Here is a 24,279-nt window from a genome sequence, read left to right as displayed (position 1 = left end):
GTGTTTACATTTGTGACAGTTCAGTATTTCCCCCAGGACCTGTGTTTACATTTGTGACAGTTCAGTATTTCCCCCAGGCCCTGTGTTTACATTTGTGACAGTTCAGTATTTCCTCCAGTCCCTGTGTTTACATTTGTGACAGTTCAGTATTTCATCGAGGCCCTGTGTTTAAAGTTGTGACAGTTCAGTATTTCCTCCAGGACCTGTGTTTAAAGTTGTGACAGTTCAGTATTTCCAACAGGACCTGTGTTTACAGTTGTGACAGTTCAGTATTTCCCCCAGGACCTATGTTTACATTTGTGACAGTTCAGTATTTCATCCAGGCCCAGTGTTTAAAGTTGTGACAGCTCAGTATTTCCTCCAGGACCTGTGTTTACAGTTGTGACAGTTCAGTATTTCCTCCTGTCCTTGTGTTTAAATTTGTGACAGTTCAGTATTTCCCCCAGGACCTGTGTTTACAGTTGTGACAGTTCAGTATTTCCAACAGGCCCAGTGTTTACATTTGTGACATTTCAGTATTTCCTCCAGGACCTGTGTTTACATTTGTGACATTTCAGTATTTCCCCCAGGCCCTGTGTTTACATTTGTGACAGTTGAGTATTTCCTCCAGGACCTGTCTTTAAAGTTGTGAAAGCTCAGTATTTCCCCCAGGACCAGTGTTTACAGTTGTGACAGTTCAGTATTTCCCCCAGGACCAGTGTTTACAGTTGTGACAGTTCAGTATTTCCCCCAGGACCTATGTTTACATTTGTGACAGTTCAGTATTTCATCCAGGCCCAGTGTTTAAAGTTGTGACAGCTCAGTATTTCCTCCAGGACCTGTGTTTACAGTTGTGACAGTTCAGTATTTCCTCCTGTCCTTGTGTTTAAATTTGTGACAGTTCAGTATTTCCCCCAGGACCTGTGTTTACAGTTGTGACAGTTCAGTATTTCCAACAGGCCCTGTGTTTACATTTGTGACATTTCAGTATTTCCCCCAGGCCCTGTGTTTACATTTGTGACAGTTGAGTATTTCCTCCAGGACCTGTCTTTAAAGTTGTGAAAGCTCAGTATTTCCCCCAGGACCAGTGTTTACAGTTGTGACAGTTCAGTATTTCCCCCAGGACCAGTGTTTACAGTTGTGACAGTTCAGTATTTCCTCCAGGACCTGTCTTTAAAGTTGTGAAAGCTCAGTATTTCCCCCAGGACCAGTGTTTACAGTTGTGACAGTTCAATATTTCCCCCAGGACCAGTGTTTAAAGTTGTGACAGTTCAGTATTTCCTCCAGGACCTGTGTTTACAGTTGTGACAGTTCAGTATTTCCCCCAGGACCTGTGTTTACAGTTGTGACAGTTCAGTATTTCCCCCAGGACCTGTGTTTACAGTTGTGACAGTTCAGTATTTCCCCCAGGACCAGTGTTTACAGTTGTGACAGTTCAGTATTTACCCAGGACCTGTCTTTAAAGTTGTGAAAGCTCAGTATTTCCTCCAGGCCCTGTGTTTACAGTTGTGACAGCTCACTCTTTCCCCCTGGAGCTGTCTTTAAAGTTGTGACAGCTCAGTCTTTCCCCCAAGACCTGTCTTTAAAGTTGTGACAGCTCAGTATTTTCCCCAGGACCTGTCTTTAAAGTTGTGACAGCTCAGTATTTCCCCCAGGACCTGTCTTTAAAGTTGCGACAGTTCAGTATTTTACCCAAGACTTGTCTTTACGTTGTGACAGCTCAGTATTTCCCCCAGGACCTGTGTTTAAAGTTGTGACAGCTCAGTATTTCCCCCAGGACCTGTGTATAAAGTTGTGACAGCTCAGTCTTTCCCCAGGCCCTGTGTTTAAAGTTGTGACAGCTCAGTATATCCCCCAGGACATGTCTTTAAAGTTGTGACAGCTCAGTATTTTCCCCAGGACCTGTCTTTAAAGTTGTGACAGCTCAGTATTTCCCCCAGGACCTGTCTTTAAAGTTGTAACCGTTCAGTATTTTACCCATGACCTGTGTTTAAAGTTGTGACAGCTCAGTATTTCCCCCGGGACCAGTGTTTAAAGATGTGACAGCTCAGTATTTCCCCCAGGACCTGTCTTTAAAGTTGTGACAGTTCAGTATTTCCCCCAGGACCTTACTTTAAAGTTGTGACAGCTCAGTATATCCCCCAGGACCTGTGTTTAAAGTTGTGACAGCTCAGTATTTCCCCCGGGACCTGTTTTTAAAGATGTGACAGCTCAATATTTTAACCAGGACCTGTGTTTAAAGATGTGACAGCTCAGTATTTCCCCCAGGACCTGTGTTTAAAGTTGTGACTGCTCTGTATTTCCCCCAGGACCTGTGTTAAAAGTTGTGACAGCTCAGTATTTCCCCCAGGACTTGTCTTTAAAGTTGTGACAGCTCAGTCTTTCCCCCAGGACCTGTCTTTAAAGTTGTGACAGTTCAGTATTTCCCCCAGGACTTGTCTTTAAAGTTGTGACAGCTCAGTCTTTCCCCCAGGACCTGTCTTTAAAGTTGTGACAGTTCAGTCTTTCCCCCAGGACCTGTCTTTAAAGTTGTGACAGTTCAGTATTTCCCCCAGGACCTGTCTTTAAAGTTGTGACAGGTCAGTCTTTCCCCCAGGACCTGTCTTTAAAGTTGTGGCAGCTCAGTATTGCCCCCAGGACCTGTCTTTAAAGTTGTGACAGCTCAGTATTTCCTCCAGGACCAGTGTTTAAAGTTGTGACAGCTCAGTGTTTCTCCCAGGACCTGTGTTTAAAGTTCTGACAGCTCAGTATTTCCCCCAGGACCTGTGTTCGAAATTGTGACAGCTCAGTGTTTCTCCCAGGGCCTGTCTTTAAAGTTGTGACAGCTCAGTGTTTCTCCCAGGACCTGTCTTTAAAGTTGTGACAGCTCAGTATTTCCACCAGGACCTGTCTTTAAAGTTGTGACAGCTCAGTATTTCCCCCAGGACTTGTCTTTAAAGTTGTGACAGCTCAGTCTTTCCCCCAGGGCCTGTCTTTGAAGCTGTGACAGTTCAGTATTTCCCCCAGGACATGTCTTTAAAGTTGTGACAGCTCAGTATTTTCCCCAGGACCTGTCTTTAAAGTTGTGACAGCTCAGTATTTCCCCCAGGACCTTTCTTTAAAGTTGTGACAGCTCAGTATATCTCCCAGGACCTGTGTTTAAAGTTGTGACAGCTCAGAATTTCCCCCGGGACCTGTGTTGAAAGATGTGACAGCTCAGTATTTCACCCGGGACCTGTGTTTAAAGATGTGACAGCTCAGTATTTCCCCCAGGACCTTTCTTTAAAGTTGTGACAGCTCAGTATATCTCCCAGGACCTGTGTTTAAAGTAGTGACAGCTCAGAATTTCCCCCGGGACCTGTGTTTAAAGATGTGACAGCTCAGTATTTCCCCCTGGACCTGTGTTTAAAGATGTGACAGCTCAGTATTTCCCCCAGGACCTGTCTTTAATGTTGTGACAGCTCAGTATATCTCCCAGGACCTGTGTTTAAAGATGTGACAGCTCAGTATTTCCCCCAGGACCTTTCTTTAAAGTTGTGACAGCTCAGTATATCTCCCAGGACCTGTGTTTAAAGTTGTGACAGCTCAGAATTTCCCCCGGGACCTGTGTTTAAAGATGTGACAGCTCAATATTTTACCCAGGACCTGTGTTTAAAGATGTGACAGCTCAGTATTTCCCCCAGGACCTGTGTTTAAAGTTGTGACAGCTCTGTATTTCCCCCAGGACCTGTGTTTAAAGTTGTGACAGCTCAGTATTTCCCCCAGGACTTGTCTTTAAAGCTGTGACAGTTCAGTATTTCCCCCAGGACATGTCTTTAAAGTTGTGACAGCTCAGTATATCCCCCAGGACCTGTGTTTAAAGTTGTGACAGCTCAGTATTTCCCCCGGGACCTGTTTTTAAAGATGTGACAGCTCAATATTTTAACCAGGACCTGTGTTTAAAGATGTGACAGCTCAGTATTTCCCCCAGGACCTGTGTTTAAAGTTGTGACTGCTCTGTATTTCCCCCAGGACCTGTGTTAAAAGTTGTGACAGCTCAGTATTTCCCCCAGGACTTGTCTTTAAAGTTGTGACAGCTCAGTCTTTCCCCCAGGACCTGTCTTTAAAGTTGTGACAGTTCAGTATTTCCCCCAGGACTTGTCTTTAAAGTTGTGACAGCTCAGTCTTTCCCCCAGGACCTGTCTTTAAAGTTGTGACAGTTCAGTCTTTCCCCCAGGACCTGTCTTTAAAGTTGTGACAGTTCAGTATTTCCCCCAGGACCTGTCTTTAAAGTTGTGACAGCTCAGTCTTTCCCCCAGGACCTGTCTTTAAAGTTGTGGCAGCTCAGTATTGCCCCCAGGACCTGTCTGTAAAGTTGTGACAGCTCAGTATTTCCTCCAGGACCAGTGTTTAAAGTTGTGACAGCTCAGTGTTTCTCCCAGGACCTGTGTTTAAAGTTCTGACAGCTCAGTATTTCCCCCAGGACCTGTGTTCGAAATTGTGACAGCTCAGTGTTTCTCCCAGGGCCTGTCTTTAAAGTTGTGACAGCTCAGTGTTTCTCCCAGGACCTGTCTTTAAAGTTGTGACAGCTCAGTATTTCCACCAGGACCTGTCTTTAAAGTTGTGACAGCTCAGTATTTCCCCCAGGACTTGTCTTTAAAGTTGTGACAGCTCAGTCTTTCCCCCAGGACCTGTCTTTGAAGCTGTGACAGTTCAGTATTTCCCCCAGGACATGTCTTTAAAGTTGTGACAGCTCAGTATTTTCCCCAGGACCTGTCTTTAAAGTTGTGACAGCTCAGTATTTCCCCCAGGACCTTTCTTTAAAGTTGTGACAGCTCAGTATATCTCCCAGGACCTGTGTTTAAAGTTGTGACAGCTCAGAATTTCCCCCGGGACCTGTGTTTAAAGATGTGACAGCTCAGTATTTCACCCGGGACCAGTGTTTAAAGATGTGACAGCTCAGTATTTCCCCCAGGACCTTTCTTTAAAGTTGTGACAGCTCAGTATATCTCCCAGGACCTGTGTTTAAAGTTGTGACAGCTCAGAATTTCCCCCGGGACCTGTGTTTAAAGATGTGACAGCTCAGTATTTCCCCCTGGACCTGTGTTTAAAGATGTGACAGCTCAGTATTTCCCCCAGGACCTGTCTTTAATGTTGTGACAGCTCAGTATATCTCCCAGGACCTGTGTTTAAAGATGTGACAGCTCAGTATTTCCCCCAGGACCTTTCTTTAAAGTTGTGACAGCTCAGTATATCTCCCAGGACCTGTGTTTAAAGTTGTGACAGCTCAGAATTTCCCCCGGGACCTGTGTTTAAAGATGTGACAGCTCAATATTTTACCCAGGACCTGTGTTTAAAGATGTGACAGCTCAGTATTTCCCCCAGGACCTGTGTTTAAAGTTGTGACAGCTCTGTATTTCCCCCAGGACCTGTGTTTAAAGTTGTGACAGCTCAGTATTTCCCCCAGGACTTGTCTTTAAAGCTGTGACAGTTCAGTATTTCCCCCAGGACATGTCTTTAAAGTTGTGACAGTTCAGTATTTCCCCCAGGACCTGTGTTTAAAGATGTGACAGCTCAGTATTTCCCCCAGGACCTGTCTTTAAAGTTGTGACACCTCAGTATTTCCCCCAGGACCTGTCTTTAAAGTTGTGACAGCTCAGTCTTTCCCCCAGGACCTGTCTTTAAAGCTGTGACAGTTCAGTATTTCCCCCAGGACATGTCTTTAAAGTTGTGACAGTTCAGTATTTCCCCCAGGACCTGTGTTTAAAGATGTGACAGCTCAGTATTTCCCACAGGACCTGTCTTTAAAGTTGTAACAGTTCAGTATTTTACCCAGGACCTGTGTTTAAAGTTGTGACAGCTCAGTATATCCCCCAGGACCTGTGTTTAAAGATGTGACAGCTCAGTATTTCCCCCGGGACCTGTGTTTAAAGATGTGACAGCTCAGTATTTCCCCCGGGACCTGTGTTTAAAGATGTGACAGCTCAGTATTTCCCCCAGGACTTGTCTTTAAAGTTGTGACAGCTCAGTCTTTCCCGCAGGACCTGTCTTTAAAGCTGTGACAGTTCAGTATTTCCCCCAGGACATGTCTTTAAAGTTGTGACAGCTCAGTATTTTCCCCAGGACCTGTCTTTAAAGTTGTGACAGCTCAGTATATCCCCCAGGACATGTGTTTAAAGATGTGACAGCTCAGTATTTCCCCCGGGACCTGTGTTTAAAGATGTGACAGCTCAGTATTTCCCCCGGGACCTGTGTTTAAAGATGTGACAGCTCAGTATTTCCCCCAGGACTTGTCTTTAAAGTTGTGACAGCTCAGTCTTTCCCGCAGGACCTGTCTTTAAAGCTGTGACAGTTCAGTATTTTACCCATGACCTGTCTTTAAAGTTGTGACAGCTCAGTATATCCCCCAGGACCTGTGTTGAAAGTTGTGACAGTTCAGTATTTCCCCCAGGACATGTCTTTAAAGTTGTAACAGTTCAGTATTTTACCCATGACCTGTCTTTAAAGTTGTGACAGCTCAGTATATCCCCCAGGACCTGTGTTTAAAGTTGTGACAGCTCAGTATTTCCCCCGGGACCTGTGTTTAAAGATGTGACAGCTCAGTATTTCCCCCAGGACCTGTCTTTAATGTTGTGACAGCTCAGTATATCTCCCAGGACCTGTGTTTAAAGATGTGACAGCTCAGTATTTCCCCCAGGACCTTTCTTTAAAGTTGTGACAGCTCAGTATATCTCCCAGGACCTGTTTTTAAAGTTGTGACAGCTCAGTATTTCCCCCGGGACCTGTGTTTAAAGCTGTGACAGCTCAATATTTTACCCAGGACCTGTGTTTAAAGATGTGACAGCTCAGTATTTCCCCCAGGACCTGTGTTTAAAGTTGTGACAGCTCTGTATTTCCCCCAGGACCTGTGTTTAAAGTTGTGACAGCTCAGTATTTCCCCCAGGACTTGTCTTTAAAGTTGTGACAGCTCAGTCTTTCCCCCAGGACCTGTCTTTAAAGTTGTGACAGCTCAGTCTTTCCCCCAGGACCTGTCTTTAAAGTTGTGACAGTTCAGTATTTCCCCCAGGACTTGTCTTTGAAGTTGTGACAGCTCAGTCTTTCCCCCAGGACCTGTCTTTAAAGTTGTGACAGCTCAGTCTTTCCCCCAGGACCTGTCTTTAAAGTTGTGACAGTTCAGTATTTCCCCCAGGACCTGTCTTTAAAGTTGTGACAGCTCAGTCGTTCCCCCAGGACCTGTCTTTAAAGTTGTGGCAGCTCAGTATTGCCCCCAGGACCTGTCTTTAAAGTTGTGACAGCTCAGTATTTCCTCCAGGACCAGTGTTTAAAGTTGTGACAGCTCAGTGTTTCTCCCAGGACCTGTGTTTAAAGTTCTGACAGCTCAGTATTTCCGCCAGGACCTGTGTTCGAAATTGTGACAGCTCAGTGTTTCTCCCAGGGCCTGTCTTTAAAGTTGTGACAGCTCAGTGTTTCTCCCAGGACCTGTCTTTAAAGTTGTGACAGCTCAATATTTCTTCGAGGACCTGTCTTTAAAGTTGTGACAGCTCAGTATTTCCACCAGGACCTGTCTTTAAAGTTGTGACAGCTCAGTATTTCCCTCAGGACCTGTCTTTCAAGTTGTGACAGATCAGTATTTCCCCCAGGACCAGTTTTTAATGTATTGACAGCTCCGTATTTTCCCCAGGACCTGTGTTTAAAGTTGTGACAGCTCAGTATTTTCCACAGGTCCTGTTTTTAAAACTACGACAGCTCAGTATTTCCCCCAGGCCCTGTCTTTAAAGTTGTGACAGCTCCGTATTTTCCCCAGGAACTGTGTTTAAAGTTGTGACAGCTCAGTATTTCCTCCAGAACCTGTGTTTAAAGTTGTGACAGATCAGTATTTCCCGCAGGCCCTGTCCTTAAAGTTGTGACAGCTCCGTGTTATCTCCAGGACCTGTGTTTAAAGTTGTGACAGCTCAGTATTTTCCCCAGTACCTGTCTTTAAAGTTGTGACAGCTCAGTATTTTCCCCAGGACCTGTGTTTAAAACTACGACAGCTCAGTATTTCCTCCAGGACCTGTGTTTACAGGTGTGACAGCTCAGTATTTCCTCCAGGACCTGTCTTTAAAGTTGTGACAGCTCAGTATATCTCCCAGGACCTGTGTTTAAAGTTGTGACAGCTCAGTATTTCCCCCGGGACCTGTGTTTAAAGATGTGACAGCTCAATATTTTACCCAGGACCTGTGTTTAAAGATGTGACAGCTCAGTATTTCCCCCAGGACCTGTGTTTAAAGTTGTGACAGCTCTGTATTTCCCCCAGGACCTGTGTTTAAAGTTGTGACAGCTCAGTATTTCCCCCAGGACTTGTCTTTAAAGTTGTGACAGCTCAGTCTTTCCCCCAGGACCTGTCTTTAAATTTGTGACAGCTCAGTCTTTCCCCCAGGACCTGTCTTTAAAGTTGTGACAGTTCAGTATTTCCCCCAGGACTTGTCTTTAAAGTTGTGACAGCTCAGTCTTTCCCCCAGGACCTGTCTTTAAAGTTGTGACAGCTCGGACTTTCCCCCAGGACCTGTCTTTAAAGTTGTGACAGTTCAGTATTTCCCCCAGGACCTGTCTTTAAAGTTGTGACAGCTCAGTCGTTCCCCCAGGACCTGTCTTTAAAGTTGTGGCAGCTCAGTATTGCCCCCAGGACCTGTCTTTAAAGTTGTGACAGCTCAGTATTTCCTCCAGGACCAGTCTTTAAAGTTGTGACAGCTCAGTGTTTCTCCCAGGACCTGTGTTTAAAGTTCTGACAGCTCAGTATTTCCGCCAGGACCTGTGTTCGAAATTGTGACAGCTCAGTGTTTCTCCCAGGGCCTGTCTTTAAAGTTGTGACAGCTCAGTGTTTCTCCCAGGACCTGTCTTTAAAGTTGTGACAGCTCAATATTTCTTCGAGGACCTGTCTTTAAAGTTGTGACAGCTCAGTATTTCCCCCAGGACCTGTCTTTAAAGTTGTGACAGCTCAGTATTTCCCTCAGGACCTGTCTTTCAAGTTGTGACAGATCAGTATTTCCCCCAGGACCAGTTTTTAATGTATTGACAGCTCCGTATTTTCCCCAGGACCTGTGTTTAAAGTTGTGACAGCTCAGTATTTCCTCCAGAACCTGTGTTTAAAGTTGTGACAGATCAGTATTTCCCGCAGGCCCTGTCTTTAAAGTTGTGACAGCTCCGTGTTATCCCCAGGACCTGTGTTTAAAGTTGTGAAAGTTCAGTATTTTCCCCAGTACCTGTCTTTAAAGTTGTGACAGCTCAGTATTTTCCCCAGGACCTGTGTTTAAAACTACGACAGCTCAGTATTTCATCCAGGACCTGTGTTTACAGGTGTGACAGCTCAGTATTTCCTCCAGGACCTGTCTTTAAAGTTGTGACAGCTCAGTATATCTCCCAGGACCTGTGTTTAAAGTTGTGACAGCTCAGTATTTCCCCCGGGACCTGTGTTTAAAGATGTGACAGCTCAATATTTTACCCAGGACCTGTGTTTAAAGATGTGACAGCTCAGTATTTCCCCCAGGACCTGTGTTTAAAGTTGTGACAGCTCTGTATTTCCCCCAGGAACTGTGTTTAAAGTTGTGACAGCTCAGTATTTCCCCCAGGACTTGTCTTTAAAGTTGTGACAGCTCAGTCTTTCCCCCAGGACCTGTCTTTAAAGTTGTGACAGCTCAGTCTTTCCCCCAGGACCTGTCTTTAAAGTTGTGACAGTTCAGTATTTCCCCCAGGACTTGTCTTTAAAGTTGTGACAGCTCAGTCTTTCCCCCAGGACCTGTCTTTAAAGTTGTGACAGCTCAGACTTTCCCCCAGGACCTGTCTTTAAAGTTGTGACAGTTCAGTATTTCCCCCAGGACCTGTCTTTAAAGTTGTGACAGCTCAGTCGTTCCCCCAGGACCTGTGTTTAAAGTTGTGACAGCTCAGTATTTCCTCCAGGACCAGTGTTTAAAGTTGTGACAGCTCAGTGTTTCTCCCAGGACCTGTGTTTAAAGTTCTGACAGCTCAGTATTTCCGCCAGGACCTGTGTTCGAAATTGTGACAGCTCAGTGTTTCTCCCAGGGCCTGTCTTTAAAGTTGTGACAGCTCAGTGTTTCTCCCAGGACCTGTCTTTAAAGTTGTGACAGCTCAATATTTCTTCGAGGACCTGTCTTTAAAGTTGTGACAGCTCAGTATTTCCACCAGGACCTGTCTTTAAAGTTGTGACAGCTCAGTATTTCCCTCAGGACCTGTCTTTCAAGTTGTGACAGATCAGTATTTCCCCCAGGACCAGTTTTTAATGTATTGACAGCTCCGTATTTTCCCCAGGAACTGTGTTTAAAGTTGTGACAGCTCAGTATTTCCTCCAGAACCTGTGTTTAAAGTTGTGACAGATCAGTATTTCCCGCAGGCCCTGTCTTTAAAGTTGTGACAGCCCCGTGTTATCCCCAGGACCTGTGTTTAAAGTTGTGAAAGCTCAGTATTTTCCCCAGTACCTGTCTTTAAAGTTGTGACAGCTCAGTATTTTCCCCAGGACCTGTGTTTAAAACTACGACAGCTCAGTATTTCCTCCAGGACCTGTGTTTACAGGTGTGACAGCTCAGTATTTCCTCCAGGACCTGTCTTTAAAGTTGTGACAGCTCAGTATTTCCTCTAGGACCTGTGTTTAAAGTTGTGACAGCTCAGTATTTCCCCCAGGACCTGTGTTTAATGTTGTGACAGCTCAGTATTTCCTCCAAGCCCTGTATTTACAGTTGTGACAGCTCAGTATTTCCTCCAGGACCTGTGTTTAAAGTTGTGACAGCTCAGTATTATCCCCAGGACCTATCTTTAAAGATGTGACAGCACAGTATTTTCCCCAGGACCTGTGTTTAAAGTTGTGACAGCTCAGTACTTCCCCCAGGACCTGTCTTTAAAGTTGTGACAGCACAGTATTTCCCCCAGGACCTGTGTATAAAGATGTGACAGCTCAGTATTTCCTCCAGGACCTGTCTTTAAAGTTGTGACAGCTCAGTATTTCCCCCAGGACCTGTCTTTACGTTGTGACAGCTCAGTATTTCCCCCAGGACCTGTTCTTAAAGTTGTGACAGCTCAGTATTTCATCCAGGCCCAGTGTTTAAAGTTGTGACAGTTCAGTATTTCATCCAGGCCCAGTGTTTAAAGTTGTGACGGCTCAGTATTTCCCCCAGGATCTGTGTTTAAAGTTGTGACAGCTCAGTATTTCATCCAGGCCCAGTGTTTAAAGTTGTGACAGTTCAGTATTTCATCCAGGCCCAGTGTTTAAAGTTGTGACAGCTCAGTATTTCCCCCAGGACCTGTCTTTACGTTGTGACAGCTCAGTATTTCCCCCAGGACCTGTTCTTAAAGTTGTGACAGCTCAGTATTTCATCCAGGCCCTGTGTTTAAAGTTGTGACAGTTCAGTATTTCCCGCAGGATCTGTGTTTAAACTTGTGACAGTTCAGTACTTCCCACAGGACCTGTCTTTAAAGTTGTGACAGTTCAGTATTTCCCACAGGCCCTGTGTTTAAAGCTGTGACAACTCAGTATTTCCCCCAGGCCCAGTGTTTAAAGTTGTGACAGCTCAGTATTTCCCCCAGGCCCTGTGTTTACAGCTGTGACAGCTCAGTATTTCCCCCAGGACCTGTGTTTACAGTTGTGACAGCTCAGTATTTCCCCCAGGCCCTGTGTTTACAGTTGTGACAGCTCAGTATTTCCCCCAGGACCTGTGTTTACAGTTGTGACAGTTCAGTATTTCCCCCAGGACCTGTGTTTACAGTTGTGACAGTTCAGTATTTCCCCCAGGACATGTGTTTACATTTGTGACAGTTCAGTATTTCATCCAGGACCTGTGTTTACATTTGTGACAGTTCAGTATTTCCCCCAGGACCTGTGTTTACATTTGTGACAGTTCAGTATTTCCTCCAGGACCTGTGTTTACATTTGTGACAGTTCAGTATTTCCCCCAGGCCCTGTGTTTACATTTGTGACAGTTCAGTATTTCCCCCAGGACCTGTGTTTACATTTGTGACAGTTCAGTATTTCCCCCAGGCCCTGTGTTTACATTTGTGACAGTTCAGTATTTCATCCAGGCCTTGTGTTTAAATTTGTGACAGTTCAGTATTTCCTCCAGTCCCTGTGTTTACATTTGTGACAGTTCAGTATTTCATCGAGGCCCAGTGTTTAAAGTTGTGACAGTTCAGTATTTCCTCCAGGACCTGTGTTTAAAGTTGTGACAGTTCAGTATTTCCTCCAGGACCTGTGTTTAAAGTTGTGACAGTTCAGTATTTCCAACAGGACCTGTGTTTACATTTGTGACAGTTCAGTATTTCCCCCAGGACCTATGTTTACATTTGTGACAGTTCAGTATTTCATCCAGGCCCAGTGTTTAAAGTTGTGACAGCTCAGTATTTCCTCCAGGACCTGTGTTTACAGTTGTGACAGTTCAGTATTTCCCCCAGTCCCAGTGTTTACATTTGTGACATTTCAGTATTTCCCCCAGGCCCTGTGTTTACATTTGTGACAGTTCAGTATTTCCTCCAGTCCCTGTGTTTACATTTGTGACATTTCAGTATTTCCCCCAGGCCCTGTGTTTACATTTGTGACATTTCAGTATTTCCCCCAGGCCCAGAGTTTACATTTGTGACAGTTCAGTATTTCCTCCAGGACCTGTGTTTACATTTGTGACATTTCAGTATTTCCCCCAGGCCCTGTGTTTACATTTGTGACATTTCAGTATTTCCTCCAGGACCTGTGTTTACATTTGTGACATTTCAGTATTTCCCCCAGGCCCTGTGTTTACATTTGTGACAGTTCAGTATTTCCTCCAGGACCTGTGTTTACATTTGTGACAGTTCAGTATTTCCTCCAGTCCCTGTGTTTACATTTGTGACATTTCAGTATTTCCCCCAGGCCCTGTGTTTACATTTGTGACAGTTGAGTATTTCCTCCAGGACCTGTCTTTAAAGTTGTGAAAGCTCAGTATTTCCCCCAGGACCTGTGTTTACATTTGTGACAGTTCAGTATTTCCTCCAGTCCCTGTGTTTACATTTGTGACATTTCAGTATTTCCCCCAGGCCCTGTGTTTACATTTGTGACAGTTGAGTATTTCCTCCAGGACCTGTCTTTAAAGTTGTGAAAGCTCAGTATTTCCCCCAGGACCAGTGTTTACAGTTGTGACAGTTCAGTATTTCCCCCAGGACCAGTGTTTACAGTTGTGACAGTTCAGTATTTCCTCCAGTCCCTGTGTTTACATTTGTGACATTTCAGTATTTCCCCCAGGCCCTGTGTTTACATTTGTGACAGTTGAGTATTTCCCCCAGGCCCTGTGTTTACATTTGTGACAGTTGAGTATTTCCTCCAGGACCTGTCTTTAAAGTTGTGAAAGCTCAGTATTTCCCCCAGGACCAGTGTTTACAGTTGTGACAGTTCAGTATTTCCCCCAGGACCAGTGTTTACAGTTGTGACAGTTCAGTATTTCCTCCAGTCCCTGTGTTTACATTTGTGACATTTCAGTATTTCCCCCAGGCCCTGTGTTTACATTTGTGACAGTTGAGTATTTCCTCCAGGACCTGTCTTTAAAGTTGTGAAAGCTCAGTATTTCCCCCAGGACCAGTGTTTACAGTTGTGACAGTTCAGTATTTCCTCCAGGACTTGTCTTTAAAGTTGTGAAAGCTCAGTATTTCCCCCAGGACCAGTGTTTACAGTTGTGACAGTTCAGTATTTCCCCCAGGACCAGTGTTTAAAGTTGTGACAGTTCAGTATTTCCTCCAGGACCTGTGTTTAAAGTTGTGACAGCTCAGTTTTTCCTCCAGGACCTGTGTTTAAAGTTGTGACAGCTCAGTGTTTCTCCCAGGACCAGTGTTTACAGTTGTGACAGTTCAGTATTTCCCCCAGGACCTGTGTTTACAGTTGTGACAGTTCAGTATTTCCCCCAGGACCTGTGTTTACAGTTGTGACAGTTCAGTATTTCCCCCAGGACCAGTGTTTACAGTTGTGACAGTTCAGTATTTACCCAGGACCTGTCTTTAAAGTTGTGAAAGCTCAGTATTTCCTCCAGGCCCTGTGTTTACAGTTGTGACAGCTCACTCTTTCCCCCTGGAGCTGTCTTTAAAGTTGTGACAGCTCAGTCTTTCCCCCAGGACCTGTCTTTAAAGTTGTGACAGCTCAGTCTTTCCCCCAAGACCTGTCTTTAAAGTTGTGACAGCTCAGTATTTTCCCCAGGACCTGTCTTTAAAGTTGTGACAGCTCAGTATTTCCCCCAGGACCTGTCTTTAAAGTTGCGACAGTTCAGTATTTTACCCAAGACTTGTCTTTACGTTGTGACAGCTCAATATTTCCCCCAGGACCTGTGTTTAAAGTTGTGACAGCTCAGTATTTCCCCCAGGACCTGTGTATAAAGTTGTGACAGCTCAGTCTTTCCCCAGGCCCTGTGTTTAAAGTTGTGACAGCTCAGTATATCCCCCAGGACATGTCTTTAAAGTTGTGACAGCTCAGTATTTTCCCCAGGACCTGTCTTTAAAGTTGTGACAGCTCAGTATTTCCCCCAGGACCTGTCTTTAAAGTTGTAACCGTTCAGTATTTTACCCATGACCTGTGTTTAAAGTTGTGACAGCTCAGTATTTCCCCCGGGACCTGTGTTTAAAGATGTGACAGCTCAGTATTTCCCCCAGGACCTGTCTTTAAAGTTGTGACAGTTCAGTATTTCCCCCAGGACCTTACTTTAAAGTTGTGACAGCTCAGTATATCCCCCAGGACCTGTGTTTAAAGTTGTGACAGCTCAGTATTTCCCCCGGGACCTGTTTTTAAAGATGTGACAGCTCAATATTTTACCCAGGACCTGTGTTTAAAGATGTGACAGCTCAGTATTTCCCCCAGGACCTGTGTTTAAAGTTGTGACTGCTCTGTATTTCCCCCAGGACCTGTGTTAAAAGTTGTGACAGCTCAGTATTTCCCCCAGGACTTGTCTTTAAAGTTGTGACAGCTCAGTCTTTCCCCCAGGACCTGTCTTTAAAGTTGTGACAGTTCAGTATTTCCCCCAGGACTTGTCTTTAAAGTTGTGACAGCTCAGTCTTTCCCCCAGGACCTGTCTTTAAAGTTGTGACAGTTCAGTCTTTCCCCCAGGACCTGTCTTTAAAGTTGTGACAGTTCAGTATTTCCCCCAGGACCTGTCTTTAAAGTTGTGACAGGTCAGTCTTTCCCCCAGGACCTGTCTTTAAAGTTGTGGCAGCTCAGTATTGCCCCCAGGACCTGTCTTTAAAGTTGTGACAGCTCAGTATTTCCTCCAGGACCAGTGTTTAAAGTTGTGACAGCTCAGTGTTTCTCCCAGGACCTGTGTTTAAAGTTCTGACAGCTCAGTATTTCCCCCAGGACCTGTGTTCGAAATTGTGACAGCTCAGTGTTTCTCCCAGGGCTTGTCTTTAAAGTTGTGACAGCTCAGTGTTTCTCCCAGGACCTGTCTTTAAAGTTGTGACAGCTCAGTATTTCCACCAGGACCTGTCTTTAAAGTTGTGACAGCTCAGTATTTCCCTCAGGACCTGTCTTTCAAGTTGTGACAGATCAGTATTTCCCCCAGGACCAGTTTTTAATGTATTGACAGCTCCGTATTTTCCCCAGGACCTGTGTTTAAAGTTGTGAAAGCTCAGTATTTTCCACAGGTCCTGTTTTTAAAGTTGTGACAGCTCAGTATTTTCCCCAGGACCTGTGTTTAAAGTTGTGACAGCTCCGTGTTATCCCCAGGACCTGTGTTTAACGTTGTGACAGCTCAGTATTTTCCCCAGTACCTGTCTTTAAAGTTGTGACAGCTCAGTATTTTCCCCAGGACCTGTGTTTAAAACTACGACAGCTCAGTATTTCCTCCAGGACCTGTGTTTACAGGTGTGACAGCTCAGTATTTCCTCCAGGACCTGTCTTTAAAGTTGTGACAGCCCAGTATTTCCTCTAGGACCTGTGTTTAAAGTTGTGACAGCTCAGTATTTCCCCCAGGACCTGTGTTTAATGTTGTGACAGCTCAGTATTTCCTCCAAGCCCTGTATTTACAGTTGTGACAGCTCAGTATTTCCTCCAGGACCTGTGTTTAAAGTTGTGACAGCTCAGTATTTCCCCCAGGACCTGTCTTTAAAGTTGTGACAGCTCAGTATTTTCCCCAGTACCTGTCTTTAAAGTTGTGACAGCTCAGTATTTCCCCCAGGACCAGTCTTTCAAGTTGTGACAGCTCAGTCTTTCCTCCAGGACCTGTGTTTAAAGTTGTGACAGCTCAGTATTTCCCTCAGGACCTGTGTTTAAAGTTGTGACAGCTCAGTATTTTCCCCAGGAACTGTGTTTAAAGTTGTGACAGCTCAGTATTTCCTTCAGGACATGTGTTTAAAGCTGTGACAGATCAGTATTTCCCGCAGGCCCTGTCTTTAAAGTTGTGACAGCTCCGTGTTATCCCCAGGACCTGTGTTTAAAGTTGTGACAGCTCAGTATTTTCCCCAGTACCTGTCTTTAAAGTTGTGACAGCTCAGTATTTTCCCCAGGACCTGTGTTTAAAACTACGACAGCTCAGTATTTCCTCCAGGACCTGTGTTTACAGGTCTGGCAGCTCAGTATTTCCTCCAGGACCTGTGTTTAAAGTTGTGACAGCTCAGTATTCCCTCCAGGACCTGTGTTTAAAGTTGTGACAGCTCAGTATTTCCTCCAGGACCTGTGTTTAAAGTTGTGACAGCTCGGTATTTCCTCCAGGACCTGTGTTTAAAGTTGTGACAGCTCAGTATATCCCCCAGGACCTGTGTTTCAAGATGTGACAGCTCAGTATTTCCCCCAGGATCTGTGTTTAAAGTTGTGACAGCTCAGTATTTCCCCCAGGACTTGTCTTTAAAGTTGTGACAGCTCAGTCTTTCCCCCAGGACCTGTCTTTAAAGCTGTGACAGTTCAGTATTTCCCCCAGGACATGTCTTTAAAGTTGTGACAGCTCAGTATTTTCCCCAGGACCTGTCTTTAAAGTTGTGACAGCTCAGTATTTCCCCCAGGACCTGTCTTTAAAGTTGTAACCGTTCAGTATTTTACCCATGACCTGTGTTTAAAGTTGTGACAGCTCAGTATTTCCCCCAGGACCTGTGTTTAAAGATGTGACAGCTCAGTATTTCCCCCAGGACCTGTCTTTAAAGTTGTGACAGTTCAGTATTTCCCCCAGGACCTTTCTTTAAAGTTGTGACAGCTCAGTATTTCCCCCGGGACCTGTGTTTAAAGATGTGACAGCTCAATATTTTACCCAGGACCTGTGTTTAAAGATGTGACAGCTCAGTATTTCCCCCAGGACCTGTGTTTAAAGTTGTGACAGCTCTGCATTTCCCCCAGCACCTGTGTTTAAAGTTGTGACAGCTCAGTATTTCCCCCAGGACTTGTCTTTAAAGTTGTGACAGCTCAGTCTTTCCCCCAGGACCTGTCTTTAAAGTTGTGACAGCTCAGTCTTTCCTCCAGGACCTGTCTTTAAAGTTGTGACAGTTCAGTATTTCCCCCAGGACTTGTCTTTAAAGTTGTGACAGCTCAGTATTTTCCCCAGGACCTGTCTTTAAAGTTGTGACAGCTCAGTATTTCCCCCAGGACCTGTCTTTAAAGTTGTAACCGTTCAGTATTTTACCCATGACCTGTGTTTAAAGTTGTGACAGCTCAGTATTTCCCCCGGGACCTGTGTTTAAAGATGTGACAGCTCAGTATTTCCCCCAGGACCTGTCTTTAAAGTTGTGACAGTTCAGTATTTCCCCCAGGACCTTTCTTTAAAGTTGTGACAGCTCAGTATTTCCCCCGGGACCTGTGTTTAAAGATGTGACAGCTCAATATTTTACCCAGGACCTGTGTTTAAAGATGTGACAGCTCAGTATTTCCCCCAGGACCTGTGTTTAAAGTTGTGACAGCTCTGCATTTCCCCCAGCACCTGTGTTTAAAGTTGTGACAGCTCAGTATTTCCCCCAGGACTTGTCTTTAAAGTTGTGACAGCTCAGTCTTTCCCCCAGGACCTGTCTTTAAAGTTGTGACAGCTCAGTCTTTCCTCCAGGACCTGTCTTTAAAGTTGTGACAGTTCAGTATTTCCCCCAGGACTTGTCTTTAAAGTTGTGACAGCTCAGTCTTTCCCCCAGGACCTGTCTTTAAAGTTGTGACAGTTCAGTCTTTCCCCCAGGACCTGTCTTTAAAGTTGTGACAGCTCAGTCTTTCCCCCAGAACCTGTCTTTAAAGTTGTGGCAGCTCAGTATTGCCCCCAGGACCTGTCTTTAAAGTTGTGACAGCTCAGTATTTCCTCCAGGACCAGTGTTTAAAGTTCTGACAGCTCAGTGTTTCTCCCAGGACCTGTGTTTAAAGTTCTGACAGCTCAGTATTTCCCCCAGGACCTGTGTTCGAAATTGTGACAGTTCAGTGTTTCTCCCAGGGCCTGTCTTTAAAGTTGTGACAGCTCAGTGTTTCTCCCAGGACCTGGCTTTAAAGTTGTGACAGCTCAGTATTTCTTCGAGGACCTGTCTTTAAAGTTGTGACAGCTCAGTATTTCCACCAGGACCTGTCTTTAAAGTTGTGACAGCTCAGTATTTCCCTCAGGACCTGTCTTTCAAGTTGTGACAGATCAGTATTTTCCCCAGGACCAGTTTTTAATGTATTGACAGCTCCGTATTTTCCCCAGGACCTGTGTTTAAAGTTGTGACAGCTCAGTATTTTCCACAGGTCCTGTTTTTAAAACTACGACAGCTCAGTATTTCCCCCAGGCCCTGTCTTTAAAGTTGTGACAGCTCCGTGTTATCCCCAGGACCTGTGTTGAACGTTGTGACAGCTCAGTATTTTCCCCAGTACCTGTCTTTAAAGTTGTGACAGCTCAGTATTTTCCCCAGGACCTGTGTTTAAAGTTGTGACAGCTCCGTGTTATCCCCAGGACCTGTGTTTAACGTTGTGACAGCTCAGTATTTTCCCCAGTACCTGTCTTTAAAGTTGTGACAGCTCAGTATTTTCCCCAGGACCTGTGTTTAAAACTACGACAGCTCAGTATTTCCTCCAGGACCTGTGTTTACAGGTGTGACAGCTCAGTATTTCCTCCAGGACCTGTCTTTAAAGTTGTGACAGCCCAGTATTTCCTCTAGGACCTGTGTTTAAAGTTGTGACAGCTCAGTATTTCCCCCAGGACCTGTGTTTAATGTTGTGACAGCTCAGTATTTCCTCCAAGCCCTGTATTTACAGTTGTGACAGCTCAGTATTTCCTCCAGGACCTGTGTTTAAAGTTGTGACAGCTCAGTATTTCCCCCAGGACCTGTCTTTAAAGTTGTGACAGCTCAGTATTTTCCCCAGTACCTGTCTTTAAAGTTGTGACAGCTCAGTATTTCCCCCAGGACCAGTCTTTCAAGTTGTGACAGCTCAGTCTTTCCTCCAGGACCTGTGTTTAAAGTTGTGACAGCTCAGTATTTCCCTCAGGACCTGTCTTTAAAGTTGTGACAGCTCAGTATTTTCCACAGGTCCTGTTTTTAAAACTACGACAGCTCAGTATTTCCCCCAGGCCCTGTCTTTAAAGTTGTGACTGCTCCGTATTTTCCCCAGGAACTGTGTTTAAAGTTGTGACAGCTCAGTATTTCCTTCAGGACATGTGTTTAAAGCTGTGACAGATCAGTATTTCCCGCAGGCCCTGTCTTTAAAGTTGTGACAGCTCCGTGTTATCCCCAGGACCTGTGTTTAAAGTTGTGACAGCTCAGTATTTTCCCCAGTACCTGTCTTTAAAGTTGTGACAGCTCAGTATTTTCCCCAGGACCTGTGTTTAAAACTACGACAGCTCAGTATTTCCTCCAGGACCTGTGTTTACAGGTCTGGCAGCTCAGTATTTCCTCCAGGACCTGTGTTTAAAGTTGTGACAGCTCAGTATTCCCTCCAGGACCTGTGTTTAAAGTTGTGACAGCTCAGTATTTCCTCCAGGACCTGTGTTTAAAGTTGTGACAGCTCGGTATTTCCTCCAGGACCTGTGTTTAAAGTTGTGACAGCTCAGTATATCCCCCAGGACCTGTGTTTCAAGATGTGACAGCTCAGTATTTCCCCCAGGATCTGTGTTTAAAGTTGTGACAGCTCAGTATTTCCCCCAGGACTTGTCTTTAAAGTTGTGACAGCTCAGTCTTTCCCCCAGGACCTGTCTTTAAAGCTGTGACAGTTCAGTATTTCCCCCAGGACATGTCTTTAAAGTTGTGACAGCTCAGTATTTTCCCCAGGACCTGTCTTTAAAGTTGTGACAGCTCAGTATTTCCCCCAGGACCTGTCTTTAAAGTTGTAACCGTTCAGTATTTTACCCATGACCTGTGTTTAAAGTTGTGACAGCTCAGTATTTCCCCCAGGACCTGTGTTTAAAGATGTGACAGCTCAGTATTTCCCACAGGACCTGTCTTTAAAGTTGTGACAGTTCAGTATTTCCCCCAGGACCTTTCTTTAAAGTTGTGACAGCTCAGTATTTCCCCCGGGACCTGTGTTTAAAGATGTGACAGCTCAATATTTTACCCAGGACCTGTGTTTAAAGATGTGACAGCTCAGTATTTCCCCCAGGACCTGTGTTTAAAGTTGTGACAGCTCTGCATTTCCCCCAGCACCTGTGTTTAAAGTTGTGACAGCTCAGTATTTCCCCCAGGACTTGTCTTTAAAGTTGTGACAGCTCAGTCTTTCCCCCAGGACCTGTCTTTAAAGTTGTGACAGCTCAGTCTTTCCTCCAGGACCTGTCTTTAAAGTTGTGACAGTTCAGTATTTCCCCCAGGACTTGTCTTTAAAGTTGTGACAGCTCAGTATTTTCCCCAGGACCTGTCTTTAAAGTTGTGACAGCTCAGTATTTCCCCCAGGACCTGTCTTTAAAGTTGTAACCGTTCAGTATTTTACCCATGACCTGTGTTTAAAGTTGTGACAGCTCAGTATTTCCCCCGGGACCTGTGTTTAAAGATGTGACAGCTCAGTATTTCCCCCAGGACCTGTCTTTAAAGTTGTGACAGTTCAGTATTTCCCCCAGGACCTTTCTTTAAAGTTGTGACAGCTCAGTATTTCCCCCGGGACCTGTGTTTAAAGATGTGACAGCTCAATATTTTACCCAGGACCTGTGTTTAAAGATGTGACAGCTCAGTATTTCCCCCAGGACCTGTGTTTAAAGTTGTGACAGCTCTGCATTTCCCCCAGCACCTGTGTTTAAAGTTGTGACAGCTCAGTATTTCCCCCAGGACTTGTCTTTAAAGTTGTGACAGCTCAGTCTTTCCCCCAGGACCTGTCTTTAAAGTTGTGACAGCTCAGTCTTTCCTCCAGGACCTGTCTTTAAAGTTGTGACAGTTCAGTATTTCCCCCAGGACTTGTCTTTAAAGTTGTGACAGCTCAGTCTTTCCCCCAGGACCTGTCTTTAAAGTTGTGACAGTTCAGTTTTTCCCCCAGGACCTGTCTTTAAAGTTGTGACAGCTCAGTCTTTCCCCCAGAACCTGTCTTTAAAGTTGTGGCAGCTCAGTATTGCCCCCAGGACCTGTCTTTAAAGTTGTGACAGCTCAGTATTTCCTCCAGGACCAGTGTTTAAAGTTCTGACAGCTCAGTGTTTCTCCCAGGACCTGTGTTTAAAGTTCTGACAGCTCAGTATTTCCCCCAGGACCTGTGTTCGAAATTGTGACAGTTCAGTGTTTCTCCCAGGGCCTGTCTTTAAAGTTGTGACAGCTCAGTGTTTCTCCCAGGACCTGGCTTTAAAGTTGTGACAGCTCAGTATTTCTTCGAGGACCTGTCTTTAAAGTTGTGACAGCTCAGTATTTCCACCAGGACCTGTCTTTAAAGTTGTGACAGCTCAGTATTTCCCTCAGGACCTGTCTTTCAAGTTGTGACAGATCAGTATTTTCCCCAGGACCAGTTTTTAATGTATTGACAGCTCCGTATTTTCCCCAGGACCTGTGTTTAAAGTTGTGACAGCTCAGTATTTTCCACAGGTCCTGTTTTTAAAACTACGACAGCTCAGTATTTCCCCCAGGCCCTGTCTTTAAAGTTGTGACAGCTCCGTGTTATCCCCAGGACCTGTGTTGAACGTTGTGACAGCTCAGTATTTTCCCCAGTACCTGTCTTTAAAGTTGTGACAGCTCAGTATTTTCCCCAGGACCTGTGTTTAAAACTACGACAGCTCAGTATTTCCTCCAGGACCTGTGTTTACAGGTGTGACAGCTCAGTATTTCCTCCAGGACCTGTGTTTAATGTTGTGACAGCTCAGTATTTCCTCCAAGCCCTGTATTTACAGTTGTGACAGCTCAGTATTTCCTCTAGGACCTGTGTTTAAAGTTGTGACAGCTCAGTATTTCCCCCAGGACCTGTGTTTAATGTTGTGACAGCTCAGTATTTCCTCCAAGCCCTGTATTTACAGTTGTGACAGCTCAGTATTTCCTCCAGGACCTGTGTTTAAAGTTGTGACAGCTCAGTATTTCCCCCAGGACCTGTCTTTAAAGTTGTGACAGCTCAGTATTTTCCCCAGTACCTGTCTTTAAAGTTGTGACAGCTCAGTATTTCCCCCAGGACCAGTCTTTCAAGTTGTGACAGCTCAGTCTTTCCTCCAGGACCTGTGTTTAAAGTTGTGACAGCTCAGTATTTCCCTCAGGACCTGTCTTTAAAGTTGTGACAGCTCAGTATTTTCCACAGGTCCTGTTTTTAAAACTACGACAGCTCAGTATTTCCCCCAGGACCAGTCTTTCAAGTTGTGACAGCTCAGTCTTTCCTCCAGGACCTGTGTTTAAAGTTGTGACAGCTCAGTATTTCCCTCAGGACCTGTCTTTCAAGTTGTGACAGCTCAGTATTTCCTTCAGGACCTGTGTTTAAAGTTGTGACAGATCAGTATTTCCCGCAGGCCCTGTCTTTAAAGTTGTGACAGCTCCGTGTTATCCCCAGGACCTGTGTTTAAAGTTGTGACAGCTCAGTATTTTCCCCAGTACCTGTCTTTAAAGTTGTGACAGCTCAGTATTTTCCCCAGGACCTGTGTTTAAAACTACGACAGCTCAGTATTTCCTCCAGGACCTGTGTTTACAGGTCTGGCAGCTCAGTATTTCCTCCAGGACCTGTGTTTAAAGTTGTGACAGCTCAGTATTCCCTCCAGGACCTGTGTTTAAAGTTGTGACAGCTCAGTATTTCCTCCAGGACCTGTGTTTAAAGTTGTGACAGCTCGGTATTTCCTCCAGGACCTGTGTTTAAAGTTGTGACAGCTCAGTATATCCCCCAGGACCTGTGTTTCAAGATGTGACAGCTCAGTATTTCCCCCAGGATCTGTGTTTAAAGTTGTGACAGCTCAGTATTTCCCCCAGGACTTGTCTTTAAAGTTGTGACAGCTCAGTCTTTCCCCCAGGACCTGTCTTTAAAGCTGTGACAGTTCAGTATTTCCCCCAGGACATGTCTTTAAAGTTGTGACAGCTCAGTATTTTCCCCAGGACCTGTCTTTAAAGTTGTGACAGCTCAGTATTTCCCCCAGGACCTGTCTTTAAAGTTGTAACCGTTCAGTATTTTACCCATGACCTGTGTTTAAAGTTGTGACAGCTCAGTATTTCCCCCAGGACCTGTGTTTAAAGATGTGACAGCTCAGTATTTCCCACAGGACCTGTCTTTAAAGTTGTGACAGTTCAGTATTTCCCCCAGGACCTTTCTTTAAAGTTGTGACAGCTCAGTATTTCCCCCGGGACCTGTGTTTAAAGATGTGACAGCTCAATATTTTACCCAGGACCTGTGTTTAAAGATGTGACAGCTCAGTATTTCCCCCAGGACCTGTGTTTAAAGTTGTGACAGCTCTGCATTTCCCCCAGCACCTGTGTTTAAAGTTGTGACAGCTCAGTATTTCCCCCAGGACTTGTCTTTAAAGTTGTGACAGCTCAGTCTTTCCCCCAGGACCTGTCTTTAAAGTTGTGACAGCTCAGTCTTTCCTCCAGGACCTGTCTTTAAAGTTGTGACAGTTCAGTATTTCCCCCAGGACTTGTCTTTAAAGTTGTGACAGCTCAGTATTTTCCCCAGGACCTGTCTTTAAAGTTGTGACAGCTCAGTATTTCCCCCAGGACCTGTCTTTAAAGTTGTAACCGTTCAGTATTTTACCCATGACCTGTGTTTAAAGTTGTGACAGCTCAGTATTTCCCCCGGGACCTGTGTTTAAAGATGTGACAGCTCAGTATTTCCCCCAGGACCTGTCTTTAAAGTTGTGACAGTTCAGTATTTCCCCCAGGACCTTTCTTTAAAGTTGTGACAGCTCAGTATTTCCCCCGGGACCTGTGTTTAAAGATGTGACAGCTCAATATTTTACCCAGGACCTGTGTTTAAAGATGTGACAGCTCAGTATTTCCCCCAGGACCTGTGTTTAAAGTTGTGACAGCTCTGCATTTCCCCCAGCACCTGTGTTTAAAGTTGTG

Source organism: Heterodontus francisci, unplaced genomic scaffold (genome assembly GCF_036365525.1).
Source record: "Heterodontus francisci isolate sHetFra1 unplaced genomic scaffold, sHetFra1.hap1 HAP1_SCAFFOLD_113, whole genome shotgun sequence".
Classification (NCBI taxonomy): domain Eukaryota; kingdom Metazoa; phylum Chordata; class Chondrichthyes; order Heterodontiformes; family Heterodontidae; genus Heterodontus; species Heterodontus francisci.
This window is presented reverse-complemented; position numbering follows the sequence as displayed.